This window comes from Podarcis cretensis (genome assembly GCF_951804945.1).
Source record: "Podarcis cretensis genome assembly, chromosome: 10".
NCBI lineage: Eukaryota > Metazoa > Chordata > Lepidosauria > Squamata > Lacertidae > Podarcis > Podarcis cretensis.
In genome coordinates this window covers 10,774,923-10,798,358 of record NC_137179.1, presented here as the reverse complement: position 1 = coordinate 10,798,358, position 23,436 = coordinate 10,774,923, and the positions used below count along the sequence as shown (strand labels likewise).

General features: G+C 45.8%; 1 long non-coding RNA gene across 2 annotated transcripts; it reads right to left on the bottom strand.

Annotated features, from left to right (window-relative positions):
- Window positions 1–10,563: 10,563 nt before the first annotated feature.
- LOC307225754 lies at window positions 10,564–11,853 on the bottom strand. 2 transcript variants are annotated; one of them, XR_013843161.1, is made up of 2 exons: window positions 11,757–11,853; window positions 10,564–11,318 (listed from the first exon to the last, which is right to left on the bottom strand). It is a non-coding gene; the product is annotated as an uncharacterized lncRNA (long non-coding RNA). The 2 variants fall into 2 exon arrangements; XR_013843162.1 differs by lacking the exon at window positions 11,757–11,853 and adding an exon at window positions 11,567–11,748.
- Between the last annotated feature and the right edge of the window lie 11,583 nt (window positions 11,854–23,436).

The window sequence follows — 23,436 nt, the reverse complement described above, 5'->3', positions numbered from 1 at the left end:
TAATTCGGTCTTTAACGTCCCTCGAAGGACAGCCAAATTTAAATAACAATTTGACACACAGCTGTGAGGCATTTGCGAGCTTTTTTGCGGAGAAGGTCCTGTTGCTCTGCCATGACCTCCTTGCCAATTTGGATACAATAAAGGAACTGGAGGCCCCTCAACTGTCCTCGGGTTTAGTATTGGACCACTTTGACCGGATATCCCCAGCCGATGTGGACAGACTCCTCCGAGCTGGAAAGCCCACCACTTGTCCTCTCGACCCATGCCCGTCCTGGCTGATTAGAGCGTGTCCAGACGAGGTGCGGGCCCCCCTGGGGGATATCATCAATCTGTCCCTTGGCACCGGGACATTCCCAGGGGAACTGAAGGAGGCAGTGGTGCGCCCGCTTTTAAAGAAAACATCATTAGATCCCTTAGATCTATCCAATTACCGCCCGGTTTTGAATCTTCCATTCCTGGGTAAGGTGATTGAGAGAGCGGTTGCTGAACAGCTTGGTAGGTTTCTGGATGAAACATCGGCTCTGGATCCATTCCAGTCCGGCTTCCGCGTTGGTCATGGGACCGAGACAGCTCTGGTCGCCCTAACAGATGATCTCCGCAGGCAGCTGGATCGAGGCGGGTCGGGGCTGCTGATTCTTCTAGACCTGTCAGCAGCCTTCGACATGGTCGATCACGAACTCCTGGACCACCGCCTTGCCGACGTGGGGATCCAGGGCACAGTCCTTCAATGGCTGCGCTCGTTTCTCTCTGGTCGGGGACAGAGGGTGGCACTTGGGGGGGAATTGTCATCCCGCCACTGCTTGGTGTGCGATACTCTCCCCGATGCCAGGGTGCGATACTCTCCTCGATGCTTTTTAACATCTTTATGCACCCCCTCGCCCAGCTTGTCCGGAGTTTTGGGCTAGGCTGCCATCAGTATGCTGATGACACCCAACTCTATCTGTTGATGGACGGCCACCCTGACTCGGCCCCAGACACACTGATCAGATGCTTGGAGGCTGTGGCTGGATGGTTACGTGGGAGCCGGTTGAAGTTAAATCCTTCGAAGACAGAGGTCCTCTGGCTGGGACGGGACGACATGGGACTGAGGGGGCAACTCCCATCTCTTGCAGGGGTACAATTAGTGCCAGCACCGTCCGTTAAGAGTTTGGGTGTAATCTTCGATACCTCCCTCTCCATGGAGGCGCAGATTGCAGCTATAACAAAGGCGGCATTTTTTCATCTCTGCCAAGCTAAGCAGTTGGCTCCTTACCTCTCTCGCCCTGACCTAGCTACTGTGATCCACGCGACGGTCACCTCCAGACTGCATTATTGTAACTCGCTCTACGTGGGGCTGCCCTTGAGACTGACCCAGAGACTCCAGTGGGTGCAGAATGCCGCAGCGAGACTCCTTACGGGGTCTTCGCTTAGAGATCACATTCATCCGGTGCTATACCAGCTGCACTGGCTCCCGGTGGAGTACAGGATCAGGTTTAAGGTGCTGGTTTTAACCTTCAAAGCACTATACGGCCTAGGACCCTCGTACCTACGGGACCGCCTCTCCTGGTATGCCCCACAGAGGAACTTACGGTCTTCAAATAAAAACACCTTGAAGGTCCCAGGCCACAGAGAGGTTAGGCTGGCCTCAACTAGAGCCAGGGCTTTTTCGGCTGCGGCTCCAACCTGGTGGAACGCTCTGTCATAAGAGACAAGGGCCCTGCAGGACTTGACATCTTTCTGCAGGGCCTGCAAGACAGAGCTGTTCCACCTGGCCTTTGGTCAGGGCGCAGCCTGACTCCCTCCTTTGGCAATCTTTACAAAACTTTAGTTTATGGTTGCCATCAATTTTGATTTTAATTAATTTTTATAATGTTTTTATAATGTTGTACTGTTTTAGTGTTGTTAGCCGCCCTGAGCCCGGCTTCGGCTGGGGAGGGTGGGATATAAATAAAATTTATTATTATTATTATTATTATTATTATTATTATTATTATTATACCGAGTCTTGGTGTATCTTCTCGTGATTTATACTTGCTCCTTCGACTCTTCTTGTTTTATCAGAGATCTCTTCTGTTAGCAGTCTTTACTCCCCCTTCTTCCTTGAAACATGTGCATTCGCTTCATCCAAATTGTTTCTTTTGAAGTTCTTGCAGCTAGTGGCGCGGATCAGAGACGGCGTCCAGGAGCGCCGAAATCCCACAGGAGGGCATTGTGCCTAGTGCCGCCATCCCCACAAATTCGGGGGTGGTATAGGGCACAGCAGGCAAGGGCAGTCCCCCACCACAATCCTGGGGGGGGGGGTAGGGAAGCTATTTACTCCCATCACAGCCTCCAATTTACCTCATGTGGGTCGGAGAGATGTTATTGTCAGCCATCTTCTGATGCGCCCCTAGTGGTCCCTAAGAAGAAATGCATAACTTGGCTAGAAAAGCTTCTCATCTAACTAGTCTGGAGGGAAACAAAGCAGTCATGCTTGTTCCTATGTTCTCTCAAACAATAGCTCCAAGATGACATCTCATCTTGATGTCAGTGGGCGTCTTCAGGGTAGTTGGTTTGTTACATCCAAGGTTCCTGAAGCTCCTTAATCTCCGAGCCCTGGCATTGTTTGCTATCCATGACCTTTCCTTTTTTTAGGCATGTGCTACATCCTGCCATTTGGAAAGTTCATTTTTGATCTTTGCCATCCTCCTAGCTGCATGATAACCCAATCCTGGCAAGAACCTCGTGCTCATTATTCTGCTAATTCACCCAGATTTACCCACTCGCTGCCTTGCAATATTTACATTCTGGCACTAAGAAGGGAAATGAGCTCTTACTGCTTACCACAGCTGCCAAGAAGTGGACACTGGTGGCTTCTCAGAAACGTAGAGAGATGGAATTGGTTCTCCCAGGGATTGCTGGCACTATGAATTCTTTATATTGAACAGTTGGCCTGCAGTAACCCAGAGGATATTAGATTTCTTCAGAACAAAACAGGCAATGCTGAAAATGTCCTTAAACAGTTCTGTTCCGACAGCTGCCCTCCCTCCGTCCTGGAGGGATTGCCGCCCTTTTTAAGGACAAAATTTCCTCTCCTAGATGAGCAACTTTTAACCTTTGTCTCCAATCTCCCATGGCCTGTTGCTGTCAATAGAAATTGACAATACAAGAAGGCAGGGAATGAGTAGCGAAGTTAAGAGAGGTTCTAAAAGGGGTGATGTTGAGAAGGGGAATCCTGCAGCCCAAATAATGGGAAGTTGCTTTAGCATCTATAGGCGATGTTTCTTTAGATTTGAGATTGGTTCAACAAAATTTGATGTTCCAGGTATGCTGGAGTCCACAGCGTTTTTCAAGGAAGGAACTGGCTTGTTTGGATAGATGCTGGTGACAGGTAAAAGGTAAAGGTAAAGGACCCCTGGACGGTTAAGTCCAGTCAAAGGTGACTATGGGGTGCGGCACTCATCTTGCTTTCAGGCCGAGGGAGCTGGTGTTTATCCACAGACAGCTTTCCAGGTCATGTGGCCAGCATGACTAAACCGCTTCTGGCACAACAGGACACTGTAATGGAAGCCAGAGCGCACGGAAATGCCATTTACCTTCCCGCCGCAGTCATACCTATTTATCTACTTGCACTAGTGTGCTTTGGAACTGCTAGGTTGGTGGGAGCTGGGACAGAGCAATCGGAGCTCACCTGTTGTGGGGATTCGAACCGCTGACCTTCCGATGGGCAAGCCCAAGAGGCTCAGTGGTTTGTACCACAGCACCACCCATGATTGGGGCACAATCCAGGGGAACATGGAAACTTGTACTGACATACTTCAGTGTGGTCCTGATCACATTGTGTAGATATAACACCTGAAAAGGAACATAGAAAGCTCTCTTACTCCAAGCTGGACAACTGGTCCATCTAACTCAGTACTGTCCACACTGACTGGCAGCAGGTCTGCAGAGTTTCAGGCAGGGGACATTTCCATCTCTACCTGGAAATGCTGGGGGTGGAAACTGGGAACTTTCCCCTGCAAAGATGATGCTCTACCCCTGAGCTATGACTGCTCTCAACAAGCCTAGATTTATTGTGTGACGAGTTTCCCCCTCCCCCCATGGAAATAATGACACATGACACAATTATTAAGGTTAATGGGCTAAATAAGGCCACAACTTTTATTGATTACAGGTGATAAGCGGTATTGGCTTAGGCATTGGTCTTAACCGACTATATCCAACTTCAGCCTATCTGCTAGAAGTCCATGAAGGGTTAACCACCGGTAGGGGGAGTCCTGCTGATGCACATCAACAAGGAACTCCCCCGGGGTCACCGCTAGGGGGTGTGCCTTAGGCCCTCACCACCTTAGGCTTTGGACAGGGCCACGCCCCCAGAATCCTTTATTGGACTAACCTTCAATATGTGGGGCAGGTGATGGCGCTTCCTCCCCTCTTCCATCTACAGAGCAATACCAGTGCCTAACCGCCAATACCAAGAAAGTTGTGATGATTTGCTATGAGGTAGGCGAAAACCAAGTGGCTGGTGCCAATTTGCCAAGTGGAAAAATTCCTACCAGGCCCCTCAACGACGACCAACCAAGGTCCATAGTAAGGTCAAGGAACGAAAACCTTATAGGCCGGGAGGGTGGGAAAAGCAGGAACAGCTGGTAAGCGGCAAAGAGGGAGATCCCTGGCCACGTCCTGCTTTAAATAAGGCAGGCCACACCCCCAGAACCAGCCAATTGGCTGGGCAAGAGGTGACGTGGCCGGGAATCCCCCCAATTGCGCGGGGGCTGGGTTCCAGCTACTGTGTGCATGGTGGGGCTGTGAAGCCTGCAACTCCACCTTCTCCAAAGGGCGGAAGTGGCTTTAGTGTGTTGGAGGAGTTGAGAGAACAGTTACCCTGGTAAGCACCCTAACTTATCCAATAAGCATGTGCAGCAGAAGTGAAACATTCCAAACAGAGGTCTCCAAGCTTTAATTGCTGAGGTAGAAAAGACAAAGGCCATTGTAGCACACAATCTGATTGCATCTTCAGAGGCTCTTTCATGCCTTCAGCCGGAGGCATCTTGTTCAGTCTTGTGGATGGGGGAGAAGTACCTTCCATTCATTCAAGGAAGTCGAACAGCATTCACAACTTGGCAGTGCCTCTCTGATGCATGCATACATCCATAGCTGAGGCTTCAGTAAAGTCCCAGGCACACTCAACCGACAGTACCAAAAATGGAAATGTTTGTTATTTTCCCATCACAAAAACAGGGAGTCACGCCATGCTTGTAAAGTCAAACAAAGGAAAAGTTCAGATGGCACTGAGATCGTCAAGATGGAAATAAACAACAGCGGCCAAGGAGAAAAACAAAGAAGCTGTACTTCCAGAGTTAGAAATTACACCCCTCTTAAAAATGCAAACAAAATGGAACAAAATGCAAAATAATGCAGGGCAGAGGGAGAGACAATGCTATAGGCGACATTCACACCATATGATTAAAGCATGGCTTCCTCCAAAGAGTTCTGGGAGCTGTTAAGGGTGCTGAGAGTGATCAGGTGACCCTTATTCCCCTCCCAGAGCTGGTTTAAAGGTAAAGGTAAAGGGACCCCTGACCGTTAGGTCCAGTCGCAGATGACTCTGCGGTTGCGGCGCTCATCTTGCTTTATTGGCCGAGGGAGCCAGTATACAGCTTCCAGGTCATGTGGCCAGCATGACAAAGCCACTTCTGGTGAACCAGAGCAGCACATGGAAATGCCGTTTACCTTCCCACCAGAGCGGTACCTGTTTATCTACTTGCACTTGATGTGCTTTTGAACTCCTAGGTGGGCAGGAGCTGGGACCGAACAACGGGAGCTCACTCCGTTGTGGGGTTTCAAACCGCTGACCTTCTGATCGGCAAGCCCTAGGCTCTGTGGTTTAGACCACAGCACCACCCACGTCCCTATAGAGCTGGTTTAACCATTAATAAATTGTCAGATCGAACTCAGAATAGCAGCTCTGGGAGAGGCACTGAGAGTCACCTAATAACTCTCAAGAGCCTTAATGTACTATAGCTCCCAGAACTCCCAGAACAGCCATGACTATTTGTGGGAAGCCATGACTCTGAGCAGGAGAAAGCTGGATACATTCCAATAATTTCATCTGTACATCTGCTTTGGATTGGCTATATATAGGGGTTGAACAAACTCTCATCTGCACTATCTAATTCCCTTTGGGTTTCCTGATGCAATTTGCAACAGAAAAAACTGAAAGTTGCTGACAAAAGAGATGTACCTCCAACACAGGGTACATTGTTAACATCACAGACCGACTTGGGCTTGTAAAAATACCACGAATGAGGAGGCAGACTGATTCTCCTTGCACTCCCAATTTCATACAAGGTGACTGTATATGTCTGATACATATCCCAATCACTCTATCCAAAATATAGGTGGATAAGAACATTATACACATGAACACAGTGGGCAAACTCTAGCCCTCCAGATGTTCTTTGACTACAACTCCAATCGTAATGCATTCCTAATTCTTTCCTAACATAGGAATGCTGGCTATGCCTGATGGACGTTGGACTCCGTACTTTATTTCTTTGATTATTGCATTTATATCCCACTATTTTCTCCCACAAGCACGAGGTGGTGTACATGGTTCTCATTTAATCCCCACAACAACCTTGTGAGGCAGGTTAGGCTGCCCCAAGGTCGCCCAAGGAGCTTCATGCCCAAGTGGGGATTCAAACTCATGTCTCCCAAGCCTGATATTCTTACCATTACACTAAGCTAGCTCTCGACATCAGGGTTTCCCAAACTTGAGTCTCCAGCTGTTTTTGGACTACAACTCCCATCGTCCCTAGCTAGCAGCACCAGTGGTCAGGGATGGTGGGAATTGTAGTTGTTGCAGGAACCCCACCCCACCCCAATCATTCAGTTTATCTGTACCGTTCCACTTTTATTTTACACCATGAAGGAAGGACCAACAAAGGGGGGAGACTTGACACAAGGCAGACATAATCCCCCAAGTGATCGCTTCTCAGCCTTTTGGCTAAGATCAAGTGTAGCATAATCCCCCAAGTGTACCAACATGTCTGCAGAGAGCCCTACCCAGTTGGCATGCCAACCTTGATGGGTCCTAGACAGAAGATTGTTACACTCACAAAGGACCTGCATATGGAAGTGGATTCAGTACGGACTGAAACAAAGGAAACAGTGAACTCCTCTTTGTCCTCAGGAATGTAGTCATGGAGAGGGGGAAAGGAGGAAGCGGACAGGTGACAAGACACTCAGGTTACTACCACAACTCCTCCCTGAACCCTTCCTCTTTGTGATGTGTCAGTGATGTAGTCAGGATGTAGTTAGGATGTAGTCTTAGGGGTGTAGCACGGGGGATTAATAGCTAATAAAAGTTGGGGTCTTCTTTTCTTCAGGGCTTCCATCTTGCTTCATCCTGTAGTCCTGGAGTCCTGTCACGACAGTCTCAATAAAGACCAAACCTACTGGCTGCTGTTTCGCTCCAGTTGTCCTGGTTGGTGTCTTTGCTTTTTGTCCAAGGGAGCCCTCGGATTTCTCTGTTAACATAGTCCAAAAACAGCTGGAGAAACCCAAGTTTCGGAAGCCATGCCCTACACGAATTCTATACAGGAAGTTCTGAGGCGTCCGCACAAACAGCAAATTGCAGCTACCTGAATGGAACCGGGAAAGTAAGATTTGACTCTATCAGCATCCATTTCGGATTCACCAGTGGTCTGCCTCCAGCTTCTTCTGCTGTGTGACAGGCATGATCAGACAGCCTGAAAGCGAGGAAAACAATCCTCAGACACTCCTGTGCTCCATGGCATAAGAGCGAAAAGCTTGTTGGAACGCAACAGGAAGCCGGCCTATGTTGTCTGCTGCTCTTGAATGAGGCAGCTTGCTTTCTGATCTGGACAGTTGAGTTGGGAATTGTATCTGTGATAATAATGGGATCAGTCAGGGGGAAGCTATTTTTAAAAGACATGCCTGTGGGCCAGAGGGTAACCCCCAAGGGAGAAAAATAATCCAAACTGCCTTCGTTCGTTTATGCTCTCGCAGCCGCATTGTGGCTAGACACTCTTGGCTGGCAGACGTCGATGGAGGTGTGGGAACGAGCAAAAGCAAGGAAGGCAAGCTGAAGGAGAGGTGGGGAAGAAGAGGCAGCTTGGCAGACAGGTTTAGAGGCCAGCAGGTGTGTGCCAAATGGCTTGATATGGCAAAGATGAGGAATTCCAGAGGAGGGGAGAAATCCTGCAACCAAGCAGCGTATAAATTTCACGATAAAAGTTAAGTAAAATAAATAAAGGTGTTTCCCCTTTATTTGGTAAAGGAAAAGGACCCCTGGACGGTTAAGTCTAGTCAAAGGGAACTATGGGGCTGCAGTGCTCATTTCGCTTTCAGGCCAAGGAGTGGGTAGCGCTGTGGGTTAAACCACAGAGCCTAGGGTTTGCTGATCAGAAGGTTGGCGGTTCGAATCCGTGCGATGGGGTGAGCTCCCAGTGCTCTGTCCCAGCTCCTGCCAACCTAGCAGTTCTAAAGCACACCAGTGCAAGTAGAAAAATAGGTACTGCTATGGAGGGAAGGTAAATGGCGTTTCTGTGTGCTCTGGTTTCCATCACGGTGTCTCGTTGCACCAGAAGCGGTTTAGTCATGCTGGCCACATGACCTGGAAAGCTTTCTGTCGACAAACGCTGGCTCCCTCGGCCTGAAAGCCAGATAAGCACCACAACCCCATAGTCGTCCTTTACCTTTACCCTTTATTTGATAGTATCTTGGGCACGTCGCTGTTTGTCAGCAGCCCGGAATGGAAGGACTCTTCCTGTTTTGGGGATGAAGGACCACAGCTTAGTGGTAGAGAAGGTCCCAGGTTCTGTCCACGGCCCACTGCTTGTTTGTGGCCCACAGAACACTGATCAGAAGTGCATGTGGCCCCTGAAAAATGTTCCCTTGGCTTGCCATCAGCAAAGCTTTAAGGGAGCTGGGCATGTTTAGCCTGGAGAAGAGGAGGTTAAGGGGTGATATGATAGCCATGCTCAAATATATAAAAGGATGTCACATAGAGGAGGGGAAAAGGTTGTTTTCTGCTGCTCCAGAGAAGCGGACACGGAGCAATGGTTCCAAACTACAAGAAAGAAGATTCCACCTAAACATTAGGAAGAACTTCCTGACAGTAAGAGCTGTTTGACAGTGGAATTTGCTGCCAAGGAGTGTGGTGGAGTCTCCTTCTTTGGAGGTCTTTAAGCAGAGGCTTGACAACCATATGTCAGGAGTGCTCTGATGGTGTTTCCTGCTTGGCAGGGGGTTGGACTCGATGGCCCTTGTGGTCTCTTCCAACTCTATGATTCTATGATTCTATGATTCTTTCTCATCCTTGGTGCATAGAGAAGGGCTTATTCACGAGCAGTTCACCATTGTGATCCATGGTGCCTCCCTTATCCCTCATGCAGAATGAGGAGAGCTGCTGAGCAGTGCTGAGGAGAGGAGGACAGTGGTCCCTGGGAAGGCCAGGGCAGGCAGGAGTAAAGGCCCAGTTCCCAGGATGATGTAACATACCTTCTTCCCAGAAAATGAAGCATCATAGCACTGTGAGGGAAAGGGCAGGGTGTTCTTCTAACAACTCTCATCACCCTTAATAAACTACAGTCCCCAACATTCTTTTTGGGGAATATATGTCTGTTTAAAGAGGTAATCCTTTGAATGTATAGCAAAGATGAGGACTGAGCCTAAATCACCTTCTGACCAATTTCCATAAATTCATCCCCAGTGACCACTATCCTAATACAGTCGTACCTTGGAAGTCAAACAGCTTAGTTCTTGAACGTTTTGGCTCCCAAACTGTTTGCAAACTATTTTTGGAAGCCGAATGTCTGGTGGGGCTTCAGTGGCTTCCAATTGGCTGTAGGAGCTTCCTGCAGCCCATCAGAAGTCGTATTTTGGTTTTTGAACGTTTTCGAAGTCGAATGGACTTCTGGAATGGATTCTGTTTGACTTCCAAGGTACAACTGTAACAAAAAAGAAACAAACAAAAAAAACTATTCAAAATAACAGTTGTCACAACCCACTAAGGAAGATGATAACACAATACAGTTCAAAACAGTAACAATTAATTAATTGCACATTTATTCAGCCTGCAATTAAAATTAATTGGTTTGATGAATTCAACAAAACTGATGAACTTGAGCCAAAGTCTGATAGTCTCGTTAACATATCCAGGGCCCCCTGCTACCCACACCCCTCTAGGTAATCTCACTGGTCTAAATGTGAACTTTATGGCTACAATACCCACACGACTTTGTCTCCTTGTCTCTTCCCCCTCTCTCCCACTCCATCCCTTTCCGCTTTGTGTAACATATACCTTCGTGAAGAGCTGTGGGAAATTCAAGAGTTTGCTCGCTTTTTTGTGCTTTCCAAAAGTGTTGGTTTTGGATCCCTTTACACCCTTTTATGAACCAACACAGTTGCCTCTGCTTTTAACATGCTTTTAAAAAAGATAAGTTTCTCGGAAACTGCATCTGTGGCTGCATGCCAGCAGGATTGTTTTGTGTAGCCTAAAGGAAAATAATCTGCATTTTTATAAAGAAAGAAAAGAAGAAGTCATTTATTGGATTGAAGAAGTAGGCAAACGAGAGGTCACTAGATTTGGCACTTTTTTTAAACTCAAAGTTATTTAAGACATGGTTGAAAGAACACACTTCTGTACAATGCCTACAAAATGATGTTACAAGCTCCCAGACCCCTCGTTGCCAATACCATTCTACTCTTTGCGAAAGAGAAGAAAACAAGCAAAGAACAAAACAAAAACAAAAGGTCAATCCCTTATTCATCTCCACAACTCATTAGAGATGAGATGAACATTTCTAAACCATTTAGCAATGGAGAACAAATTGCTCATTAGTCTCAAACACGGCCATCCATGAGGGCTAGTGTATTCAAAAGTCATAATGACCGACATGATAAATGACCCTATCTTGACAGGGGGAACATTGCACTTTGGCTACCTCTTGTCAACAGACCAATCCCCACCAAGGTGACACCGGGTGAGGGGGAAGCAGAAGTTCCATTCATGAGCATTCTTGCTCATGAGTAGAGTATTGTAACGTTGACTCTTGTGCCCTTATGGAAGGGTGAATTGGTAAGCTTCCATTTTTCTCAGTTTCTCATTTTTCCAATCTTGAGATCAGTTCTCCAGGTTTCCACATTGGCCTGATCCAACTGGGCTCTACTTATGTCCTTAAGAAGGTCCAGTCACCTGGCTCTGTGTTGCTGGCACGGATCTCTCGGCTTTGACCTTTGTAAACTGTAATGAGGGCAATTGAAAGACCTTCCTGATGCTTTTCTGTATCAGCTGAGACCGAAGCAGGGAGTCCATGCTTGGTCTCAAGGCACTGAAAAGAGAAAGAAGGGGAGAGGAAATGATCAGCACCCAGCAGTCCATAAACCTGGTGAAGAAATATGTACTGGAGGGCAGCTCGGAAGGGTTGAGTGTCATGAGAGAGGCAGGAACATCTCCTTCTTTTTAAATCTAAGGGCTTATCCACACTTAAATTTTGCCCTGTTCTTTCCAGGTCTGTGCTTTAAATCTCCATCTCTGAGTGTGTGTGTGTGGGGGGGGGGGGGCTTTCCCTGCTAAAACCTGCTCTTTTAGGCCAGGAAGGTTTGAGGCCTAGTTCTCCAACTGTCACTCCTCGGACCACTTCTCCAACTGTCATTCCTCAGACCAGGCAAGGAAGGCTGAAGTGGCTGAAACTTGGATTTGAGGCCAGCCCTCCAACTATCTCTCCCCAGGACAGGCCAAGAAGCATTGGAGAGGCTTAATTACTGACCTTCACACAACCTGAGGCCTTTCTTGAGAATGCCTGCCGGAAGGAGAAAATGAGGTGCAAAGAGCCAGAAGAGCATAATTGGGACTCACAATTCCTCTAAAACAAAGAATCGGCAGATAGCCAACGCCATCTTCCCTGACTCAGAAACAGAGCAGAAAACGGAGCAAACAGAACAAACACTGAGTAACAACGTTGGGGAACCTCACCCCCCCCCTTAACGAAGATGATAATGACCTGACCCCCCTCCTCCCAGAAAAAGCTAATCCATCCAAGAGGGCAAGAGCAGGAGCAGGAGGGATTCCTCCCACTCCTAACGCTGACCCACCCATGCCTCTAGAACAAGATATTAGAGGAGCCTGCTTTCAACCGATTCCGGATACGCACCCCTACCAAGAGATTTGCATGTTGTCTGCAGAAACTATGGTTCTGGTTCTCCAAAGACTGAATGAAATCCTCACCAAAATAGTTAACATTGAGAAACAATTGGATACTAGTTCCTCCGCTTTAAATGCCCAAGGGCTTAAAAGGATGATAAGAAATGACTTTGTTAACAACTCACCAACTCCAACTATGGATGAAGTGAGGTCCTGTCAAGTCTTGCAAACGAACCAGATAATGCTTGAGATTCACCGATACGCTCATAGGTGGATGAACCGCAGACAAATTACTATGTCCTTGTCTCAGCTCCTGAATTACCATTACCGAAATGTAGATCTAGAAAATTTCCACTTCCTGCCTACCTTGAGAAACACCATGCGCCTATTTATGACCTTTAGGTCATCAACCCTCCCATCTCGACTCATGGAGATAAAAGATACTCTATGGTGGTTCCATTCTCTCCGCCCTGTGAGGGTATTTAAAGACGAAACAAGGAGGCAATTGGTCCCTTGCTAGAAACACTAGAAACACTAATTGCCCGAAGGAAGAAAAGAATTATGTAAGCCTAGAATTACAAGACCTGAAGAAGAGGCTAATGAGTATAAAGACTGAGATTTCTACCCAAAATATAAGGACAGTTGAGCCTAGAGCACAATATTTAAAGACGTCCAACAGCTCTTTATCCCATAGAAAGACATCAGTGCAACTCCCTGTTCCCTTTTCAAACGACACCGAATTAGATGAGGAATTTGGCGCCTCCAACATTTCTATGGCAACAACACCTAAAGAACTCTATGTTGCTGACAATCTGGAGATATCCCGCACCCAATCTACATCTGGACCTTTGCCTAATGTTCCAAAAACTTATCAGAATGATCAACCTTCTCTACTGTACTCCTGGCGAGACAGGATGGACAGATCTTCTGAATTCGAAGCTGGCTCTTTGTTGGCCAGTGATCCACATTTTATAGCACATACCTCATTAATACTCCCACAGCCACAGATAGAACCAACAGTCCTCTCCAGGAGGGAGAGGGGGGTTGACAGTTAATGAAACACCATGGGACTGCCTTCCCCGCTTGGGGTGCGGTTGGTTGGGTTTTATCTTCTAGGGATCCTTAGTCAGGTATCAGGGTCAGATTTAAGGTGCGGCTTTTGACCTTTAAAGCCCTTCACGGCCTAGGACCCTTGTACCTACAGGACCGCCTCTCCCGGTATGCCCCACGGAGAGCCTCAAGGTCCATAAATAGCAACACCCTAGTGGTCCCGGGCCCTAAGGAAGTTAGATTAGCTTCAACCAGAGCCAGGGCCTTTTCAACTCTGGCTCCGGCCTGGTGGAACGCTCTGCCTCATGAGACCAGGGTCCTGCAGGATCTGATTTCCTTCTGTAGGGCCTGTAAGACAGAGTTGTCCCGCCTGGCCGTTGGCTTGGAGCCAATTTGATTCCCTCCCTCTCTTTATTTTTTCTTTTCCTTTCTCCTCCTGCGATAAGGCTACATTTTAGTATTTTAATGTTTCAATATTCTAATGTTGTATTTTAATTTTGTTTTTAAGTTGTAATCATTCAACTTGTTTTTATTATTGCTTGTTAGCTGCCCTGAGCCCAGCCTTGGCTGGGGAGGACAGGGTATAAATAAAAATTATTATTATTATTATTAATCAATGAAGAGATCATTGCCGGAATGAAGGAATGAAGACGGCATAGTCGGACATCCCTGCATGCTGGGCTGTTCCTTCCTCTCCCAAACTCACTGTGCTAGGAACTGGGTCCTGGATCTCCATCAGCCCACTTTGCCTTCCAAAAAGTTTCCTTTCCTCCACTTCCCCATTTCTGTGATTCCAAAGGCTTCCCCTGTAAATATTCAAAAGCAATTACTGCCTTGGAGAACCATAAATAAGGTCTATGTCTTGACAGTTTTATACCTGCAGTTTCAGGAGGGGAGGCAGATGAGTGATTTCATTCAATGACAAATGGGTTTGACTGGACAAGTGTTGTGGTTCATTAACCTTATGATAAGTTTGGGTTCTCTGCTTAAAAATAAAAAGCTTGCTGCTGAATATAGATAGGCCAGTGGATCACACAGCAAAGGAGAAACAAATATCCATGTTTTCTTCAGTGTGGAGGAATTCTATTCTACAGATGGCTTTCAAACTTAACAAGTGACAGCCTTTTTCTCATATGTATTTCATATTCTAGTTTTTGGATGAGACACGTCAGATGAACTGAATGCTAAGAAGACAAACCTTCTTCCTTAGTTCTGTTATGGACAAGGAGCTGGAGAGAGAAGCCATAGACCCTTTAGGTTTTAATGAGCAGTTATCTGTCATTATCCCCTCCAAATACCTTTAAAAAGGAAATCCAGAGTTTTCTTGCTGTAGAATGAATGATTTGAGCAATGAAATCATTGACTTATCAGAGGCCCTGACCTCTGCCCCACCATCACATGATCTCAAAGAGATGAGTTCAAGAGACATTGTCAAAATGGTGGCGTGCTATTCCTTCCTTGTGGAGATCTTCTGGTTTCCTGTTTTGAGGCATCTCTTAGTAATGGATTGTATGTCCAGGTTGGTTCTTTCCAGAGCCTGGTGTGCCTAAAGCACTCTTTGGAGAGTGGGCTAGATGAAGCAACAGTGTGGCCCAGTATAAGGCAGTTGCTACCTGTTCCTGTCCATAGGAAGCAAAGTCACACATGGGAAGAAATGGGAATCATGAAGGTTCTGTGGCCTGTATCGAAGGAGGTCTATGTCTTTCCATGCAGAAGGTCCAAAGTTCAATCCCTGGAAATTAAACAGGTAACCCCTTACACAAACTCAGTAGTAGAGCATCTGCTTTGCATTCAGAAGGTCCCAGGTTCAGTCCCAGCCCTGGCCAGCAATAATAATAATAATAATAATAATAATAATAATAATAATAATAATTTATTATTTATACCCCACCCATCTGGCTGGGCTTCCCCAGCCACTCTGGGCGGCTTCCAAAAAAAATATTAAAATACTATAATATATCAAACATTAAAAGCTTCCCTAAACAGGGCTGCCTTCAGATGTCTTCTAAAAGTCTGGTAGTTGTTGTTCTCTTTGACAGTAGCTAAACAGCATCAACAATACTGGGCTACATGCCATTCAAGACATCTAGCTGCTGGAGATATAATAGGGACAACACTTCCTTAAAACCTATGTTCCTATATTGGTAATTTTTTGGCAGAGGGTAATGGAAATGATCAATATGATTGTTTGGAAGAAAAAAAAAATTGCTGAGGAATATATTCTTTTGACCGATATATCCAATTCATGGAATCTCACAAAGGGACAATATGAATGGACTTTCTGCACCCTTACTACAGCAAAAAGACTGGTATTGATGCACTGGAAAAATAACAATGTGTACATTGGTGAAAACAATTTGCAAAGGTGTATTACAGCAGGAAAAATCGATTCGCAAATATGTGTACATTGGGCAAAATTGCATACAGACATGTATCTATTTGGACACAATGACTCTACAATGCTGATGAAGTTTTCACGAGGACATTTTTATTTCTATTTAAATGCAAACTGGTGTGGAAATGTTGGAAACTGAGCATCATATTTGAGAAATTAAGACAAACAAAAATAAACATATTTGGGCAAGATCTTCAGTTACAACAAGAAATGCATGTCTATGTTTGCAAAATGCGAAGTTTGCTAGTAATAAGGGTCTTTGGGGTTAAAATTCGTTTCATATTCACATTAGACAGAAACAGAAGAATATGGTTCCTCACTGTAAAAAGCTTCCTTTTTCTGATCAGGATGTTAACCTTGAATTTGCTGAAGGAAGGGAGAATGTCATGCAGCCAATAAGTGGCAAAACTCCTATAATACCTTCTTATAACAGAAGTAGGATTCTACATACTTTACTGACAGATTAAACTTTAAGCTTTTAGCGAAAGCTTGTGCTATTGCACTAATATTTAAGACAGGTACGGTGATAAATAGTGTTATGAATACACAGAAATATTGTGGTAAGTCTGGAACAGCTGTCGGTAGAGATAGATTGAGTAATAACTCTGTTCTGGAAAATATCAGTAGGAAATGAATGGTGATTTATTAACTCCAATGAATATATACTGTTTAGAGAATGCAGCCAATGGAGGTAAATGTTGTATGGAAAAAGGCAAAGCTGTAAAAATGAATGTTTGGGGGAGCAGGGGAGGGAATTAAAATTACATGCAAAAATAAAATTACATTTGCGACAGCAGAATAAAATATAGTCTTAAGAGTGAGCGAGGCAAAGTGAAGCTTTGCGAAAAGTCCAACATATCTGTAAAATGGAAAGGCGTTCATAATAGCAATAATAGTCATATTTATGCAGCACATTTCATGTGTATATTTCATTTCACATGCCTTATCTCACTCATTTTAACAACAACCATCTAAGGTAGGCCAATCTCATTACCCTCAAATTGCAAATGGGGGAAATACGGCTGAGAGGACAGTAGTTGGCCAACGAACAGGAAGGGAGTTTGAGGCTGATTTGAAGCTGGGATCCTGGAAATGTTGGGAGGCAGGACTCAATGAGGTCCAATAGTAAATTTAAGTCCAGTATTAAATTTGTTTGTGAAAAGATTCTAGCTGTACTGAAAAAACACAGATCAGAATAAAATAGAATGGCAAATGAACTAGGGGTGGATCTAGACACTGGGTGAAGATAAAAACAATATAAATAACCCAGAAATTAGATCGTTATAACAAAATAAAAAAAATCTCTATGGGAAATTGTGATTTAAAATTCCCTGCTCTCTGGCGCCATCTGGTGCTGCATGTTGGTAGCACATTCAAATCGCTGTTTCTTTACTAATGTAGCTGAGTCCTAGGCCTCTTCGATTTCAACCTTGATTCTCTCACATATACACACATTGTCTCCCTATACATTAGCTCTCAGCTGAGCTCCTAAATGCACAGCGGGCAAGGCAAGGCAGACAGTTCTTGGGTCCTAGACATAGGGCCAGCCCTACCATTAGTCAGAGTGAGGTAATCACCCTGGATGAGATACTAAGGGGCACAGCCAATAGCCAGGGGTGGTAGAAGCTGGAGTCCAGCAGCATCTGGAGGATACAGATTCCCCATCCCTGACCTAGCCACAATGGTAAAATTATAAAAGCACAGCAATGGAAGCTGAGCAACCTCATTCTTCACAACTACCCTGCCCTTTACATATGACAACACAGTTTGTTTCAGTGCTGCGTGTTTTGCAGTGTGATCTGCCAGCAAAGAGCCTTCGGAGATCTAAACTGGCACAAAACCTGAATTGCAAAAGTAGCCTCAAGTATTTCTGTCTTTACTCCACCCAAGGTATAGGATCACATCAACTCGTTCCAAAACATGATGCGGCTGAGAAAATATCTCAGTGTCTGCCAGGGCTCCTTGCCATGTTATTAGATTCTGCATAAAGTCAATAAGACCCAAAAGCTGAGAGAGAGAGGGAGAGGGAGAGGGGGAGGGAGGGAGGGAGGGAGGGAGGGAGAGAGAGAGAGAGAGAGAGAGAGAGAGAGAGAGATATGATGGACATATTTAGGACATATTTGAAAAATGCCTTCAGCGACTAGGCCCACATTAAGGAAGGAATAACATGAGAAAGCAATACAGAACAGCTCACTGAAATACAATATAGAATATAGTGAAAATAAATGTCTCTGCTGTTACATTGATGTCTGTGCCTTTATTGTGCAGGCTGGTGGTCCTTGGTACAGAACGGTTGGTCCAGGCACTGGTGGAGGAAGGGGGCGCAGTGGGGGCGGGCTGCCCCAGGTGCCATCAATGAGGAGGGTGACAAAATGCAACTCCACGCTGCCTGTGGAACCGAGCAGGGTTGAGTTGCGACCCTTCCCAGCAATTGGCCAGGCTCTCCCTGCCCGTCCCATCCATGTCGTGCCTCGTGAGCAGCAGCACAGCTTTGAGTACGGCTGCACACACACGCACACACACTGAGGGGGGTGACATTCGGTGCGCTGCCCACCCGTGACTCCCAAGCCTCCCCTGAGCCATTGGGGGAAGGTGGGGAGCTGTGCCGGTGGCCTTCCCCCCCCTTTCCCCTTTATTTTGACGGGGGGGGGCTTGGGAGTCGCGGGTGGGCGGCACACCACTGCCCCCCGCACTCCTGGGCTGCTGGAGGAGGGCAGCGTGTGACTTTCTTTGACGGGGTAGAGGGAGGGAGGGGGAGAAGGCGGGATCTACATCAGATAGCTGCCTGCGCGACTTTCTTTGACGGGGGTAGAGGGAGGAAGGGGGGCTTTCAATGTGAGGGGGTGAGGAAATAATTCTGCACCGGGTACCACCTGACCTTAAAAAATAACCAGAATCCAGAATTTCAGGAAACATGAAACCAACTGTTGTTTCCAAGTGTTCCATCTTCCCATGTTACCGTATTTCCACTCTACATGCAGGCATCATATCTGGCTGTTTTAAATGCTTCGGGCAACGCTTAATGACCCCGATTAAAGCCAGTTTAGGAAGCAATAATTAATTATCTGCCTAACAAATCAAAGCCTCGGCAAATCAGAAAGGAAAACGCATTTGTACATTACCCGCTTGAAAAATAGCACAGGGGATCGGATAATGGCCGGTCGTTGCAAAGCAAATGGGCTATGAGCAGCCGACTGCAATGAAGTTAACTGGTGATATATATATATATATCTCAACTGTATAGCTTCAGACTGTTTCTTGCGGGTTGGGGAAATAAAAGGGGGGGGGGAGAGATTAGCATAAATAGGGTTCCTGGAAATTATAATTACCTTGCAGCCTACTTCGGTAAAATGATTTGTCCCCTTGTGCTGCGCAGTGCCAGGAGTGATTTGTCGGTCATGCTTGAATTGCACTGAATGTCTTGAGTGGACAGGACTGCGTTTGGGAAGACCATGGTGGCTAGTTTAGACTGGGGGCAGAACCTGCCATCTAGAAATTATTTCTGGATTTACACGAAGGCGGAAGAAGGGAGAGGAGCATACTATACGAGAAGGCAGTTTCCAACATGGCATTTTTCAACAATGGTAGAGGTTTGAGTAAAGCAGGGATTGGGGGACACAGAGCAGCTGTGAGGATATGGGGAGTCTTGATGGAGCTGGGGATGGGTTGGGGTGAGTTATAAAGGAAGGAAGGGGGGCTTGGCAAGTCGCGCAAGTAGGAACAGCAGCGCCTAGCAGTAAACATAAATACAGTCGTACCTTGGAAGCTGAATAGCCTAGTTCTCAAACGTTTTGGCTCCCGAACGATCAAAACCCGGAAGTGACTGTTCTGGTTTTCGAACATTATTTTGGAAGCTGAACATCTGACGGGGTTCCACAGCTTCCGATTGGCTGCAGGAGCTTCCTGCAGCCAATCGGAAGCCACATTTTTTTCTTCGCTTCCACCAACCCGTTTCTCCTCATGGGTAATCACGGAGTCCAGACAGTTGTTAACATTAACAAATAATCAAGTTTATTTATAGGCATGAACAAGCTTATGGTTTCGGTTAATTTTCCTTGGCAGTTTCTTAATCTTAGTTCTGTAACTGTTCTATGCGTTCCTAACAACTTCAAACTGACTATTCCAACTATCTGACTCCACCTAACAATTCCTCTCACTCCCTCACCTCACAACTCAACCAACCCACAGACTAAACCTCCCTCTTCCTTCTTAGCAGTTTCTTAGCAGTAGAATGGACTTCCAAAATGGATTCCATTTGACTTCCGAGGTACAACTGTACATGATAAAATAGAAACAGTGTCAACAAATGAAACTTTAAAACGCCACAGTGATAAAACACACAGACCAAGCAGAGGAGGCACAGAAGTTTAAATGCAGGCACAGCTTGGGCAAAGGGCAGTAGATAGAACATTACATTAAATGAATAAATCAAATTCTCTTTCCAAGAGCAAAAGCAGTCCAGGGCAGAGCGGAACGTGCATCTCCTTTGGTGTTAATGGGCTTGCTCACTCCTCCCAGCTTGCTGAGCATCAAAACAAACCGTAGATGCCCCAATTTATACTGTAAATGTCTTTTTTTAAAAAAAAAAAAAATCTGAAAAGGATGATTTCTTTCCCGACACCCCTCCCCCGCCTCACCCCATTGGAATAAAGCCCTTTGAAACCAATTAATAGTTGACCTACATAGTAATGCACTTATTTCCTTGTCCCTACCCTGTCTCATACCATACCAGGGATTTTTGCACTGGCAGAAAATGAATGAGTGTGATCATTGAAGCTTGCATTAAGAGCTTCAGGTTTAACACGGCACCGTCTTTTGTAACAGCTTTAAAACAACCCCTCCTGGCAATGTTTCCAAGTATATAAGCTTGCAGAACAAGAATTACAGAGATTAGCCTACAACCAGCCCCCATATGCTTGCTGGTCACATAATTATTGCTCGGTGAGTAATACAATTCAGCATATATATATATATATATATATATATATATATATATATATGGTTTTCAGCTAAGGATGGGGGAATATTCAATTCACATTTAAAGGCAAAGTTACCCATTTCCCACTTTCTGAATCAGTGCACATACTGAAGCACAGACACCCTTTGAAATGTGCATTTTTCCGAATTTTGCAATGCAGTTCTCCAGCCAAGTAATGTGTGTAAAATGCATTTACTAGGATAAATCCATGCATACCTTTGTGAAATTAACACCAAAAAACTGCATTATATATGGGGAAATCACTCGCAAAAATGATTATATTTGTCAAAACTGAATAGGGAAAAAAAAGGTGTATATTGGGAGAAATTCACACAAAAGTGTTGAGAAATTTTCACGAGGCTTTAAAAAAAACTACATCACAAATTGCAATGGAAATGTGAAGAATCCTCCATCTCTAACTTTAAACATTCCTCCATCCCTAACTTTAAACATTTCCATATGTTGCCAAAGAAAAGATAGTCACACACACCATCATGACTCAACATTTATGTTCCCTTAGAAAAGGGGTTGATTGTTAGACCACTCTAGAAATGTAGCTCTGGAGGAGAGGTATCCTAAAAATTCTCAGCATCCTTAACTAACGTTCCCAGGATTCTTTGCGGGAAGCCATGACTGTTGGAAGTGGTACAACACCACTTTAAATGCATAGTGCAGATGGGCTCATTGATACAAACAATAAGAAGCAGAATCTATATATTTTGGGGGGAGAGGGGTTACTGCTCTAGCGCTCAGATTTGACACAAAAAAGCCCTTGGAGGTTTAGATGCGCTGCTCACGCTGGTTCATGAAAATAAATCATGGAGAAGAGGACTGTTGCTGGCTACTAACAATGGTGGAGGCTATGATCTCCTCCATGGTTGGAAGCAATAATGCTTCTGAAACTTCTTTGGCAATCATTGGTAGCTGAGTAAGATTATCTTCCATGAGTATGGACTTAACAGTGTGTCCCTAAGTGACTGTGGAGGCCACAGTGGGGACATAGGTTTCCAGGTGGGAGTTGATCACAGTGAGGATTTGCCAAGTGTGCTTTCCTCTTAGATTGTTCAGAGATCCTCCATGGGCCGGGCTGGCACAGCGTGACACCAGAAATCATGTCTGCGCATGTCCGCGGCGCTGAAAATTGCTTCTGCGCATGGCCAGATGCCAGAAATTACACCAGAGCAGAATCGATTTCTGGCATCTAGGCTTGTGCAGAAGTGATTTCTGGAGTCTGGGCATGTGCAGAAGAAATTTCCAGAGCCACGGACATGTACAGAAGCGATTTCCGGCATCTGGGCATGCACAGGAGTGATTTCCAGAGCCGTGGAAGAGAGTCCCTGCACCTTGTTGTGCCCATTTAGCGCAGCACGTGGGGACTTGCCGAGTGGGTGGCTTGGTTCAGGGGCAGCTCATAGGCCGGTTAAGCGACCCTCATGGGTTGCTTCCGGCCTAAGGGCCTTAGATTGCCGACCTCTGGGCTAGAGAGACCCCAAGGGCCACAATTGAGGTACAGGATCTGAGGCTCCAAACTGCTAGTACATTAGAGGTTACCCAGGCTTTGCAGTGATCATCTGCCAAGTGTGTTCCTCTGAAGCCCATTTTCTTTTCCAATAATATTTCATGCCAAGTGAGTACAGCTGTATTAACAATTAAATTACATGCTGCTTCCTCACCCAGCCTGCCTTCCTACATACAATCTTGGACAGGAATACAGAATTGCCTTTCTTATTTACATCCCCTTCCACCCCCACCCTCCCAAAGCTTCAGATGTAATTTTTGGATGAGCGCATTCTGATCTTATTTTCACATTGCACCGCCCTGAAACTCATTTACCCTTCCTAATATTCTCGGCGAATTATTCTTTTGACATTTGCACGTTACGAGAAATGAATACTCATTGTCAACAAGTCTGCCTGACTCGGTGGCGGTTTCAGAGCCGCCATTCCCAATTAACACCTTCCCCATGCAGGGCAGTTATTAATATTAAAGGGAAAAAGAAAGGCAGCTCACATTTTCATTAGGACTTCACAAAACCTGATTGCGCACAGGGGTGTATCGGCCGACATTTCCGGCTTGATTAAAGCATGCTGTACCTTTTCAACAAATGTGCCAGCTCACACTGTCAAGTTTCTCACACGAAAATTCCGTTGACGTGAAGACAAAATAGTGCAGAGAAAGAGCAGCGCATATTGGAATGTCCACTTGAAGAGCTCGCAGCCATTTCCAGGTCTTCGGCTCCACTTTTTGCAAGCATCTAAGAACATCGGAAAGATGCAAGAGCGTAGGACGAGCCCTTTGGGATCTAGGCCGAGAAACCATCTAGCCCAGCAACCAACCTATTTTCACAATGCCAAACCAGGCATGAGAAAATAGCATTAAGTTTATGTCATCATTTGACATGGTCTTAAAACATTGGCAGTCCATATAGGTTCCTTTCTCTTTGGAGATTGTATTCTATAATATATATATATATATTTAGAAAGAAAAGAATTGGGGAGCATTCCAAGACAGGCCCTTTTGAGTTGTCTCCCCCTCTGTCACAACTTTGCAATGCTCTCTTTAGGGAGGCCTACCTGGGGGTCAAGGTGGGACGCGGATGGCGCTGTGGGTTAAACCACAGAGCCTAGGACTTGTTGATCAGAAGGTTGGCGGTTCGTATCCCCGCAACGGGGTGAGCTCCCATTGTTCAGTCCCAGCTCCTGCCAACCTAGCAGTTCGAAAACATGTCAAAGTGCAAGTAGATAAATAGGTACCACTCTGGCGGGAAGGTAAACGGCATTTCCGTGCGCTGCTCTGGTTCGCCAGAAGCGGCTTAGTCATGCTGGCCACATGACCCGGAAGCTGTACGCCGGCTCCCTCAGCCAATAAAGCGAGATGAGTGCC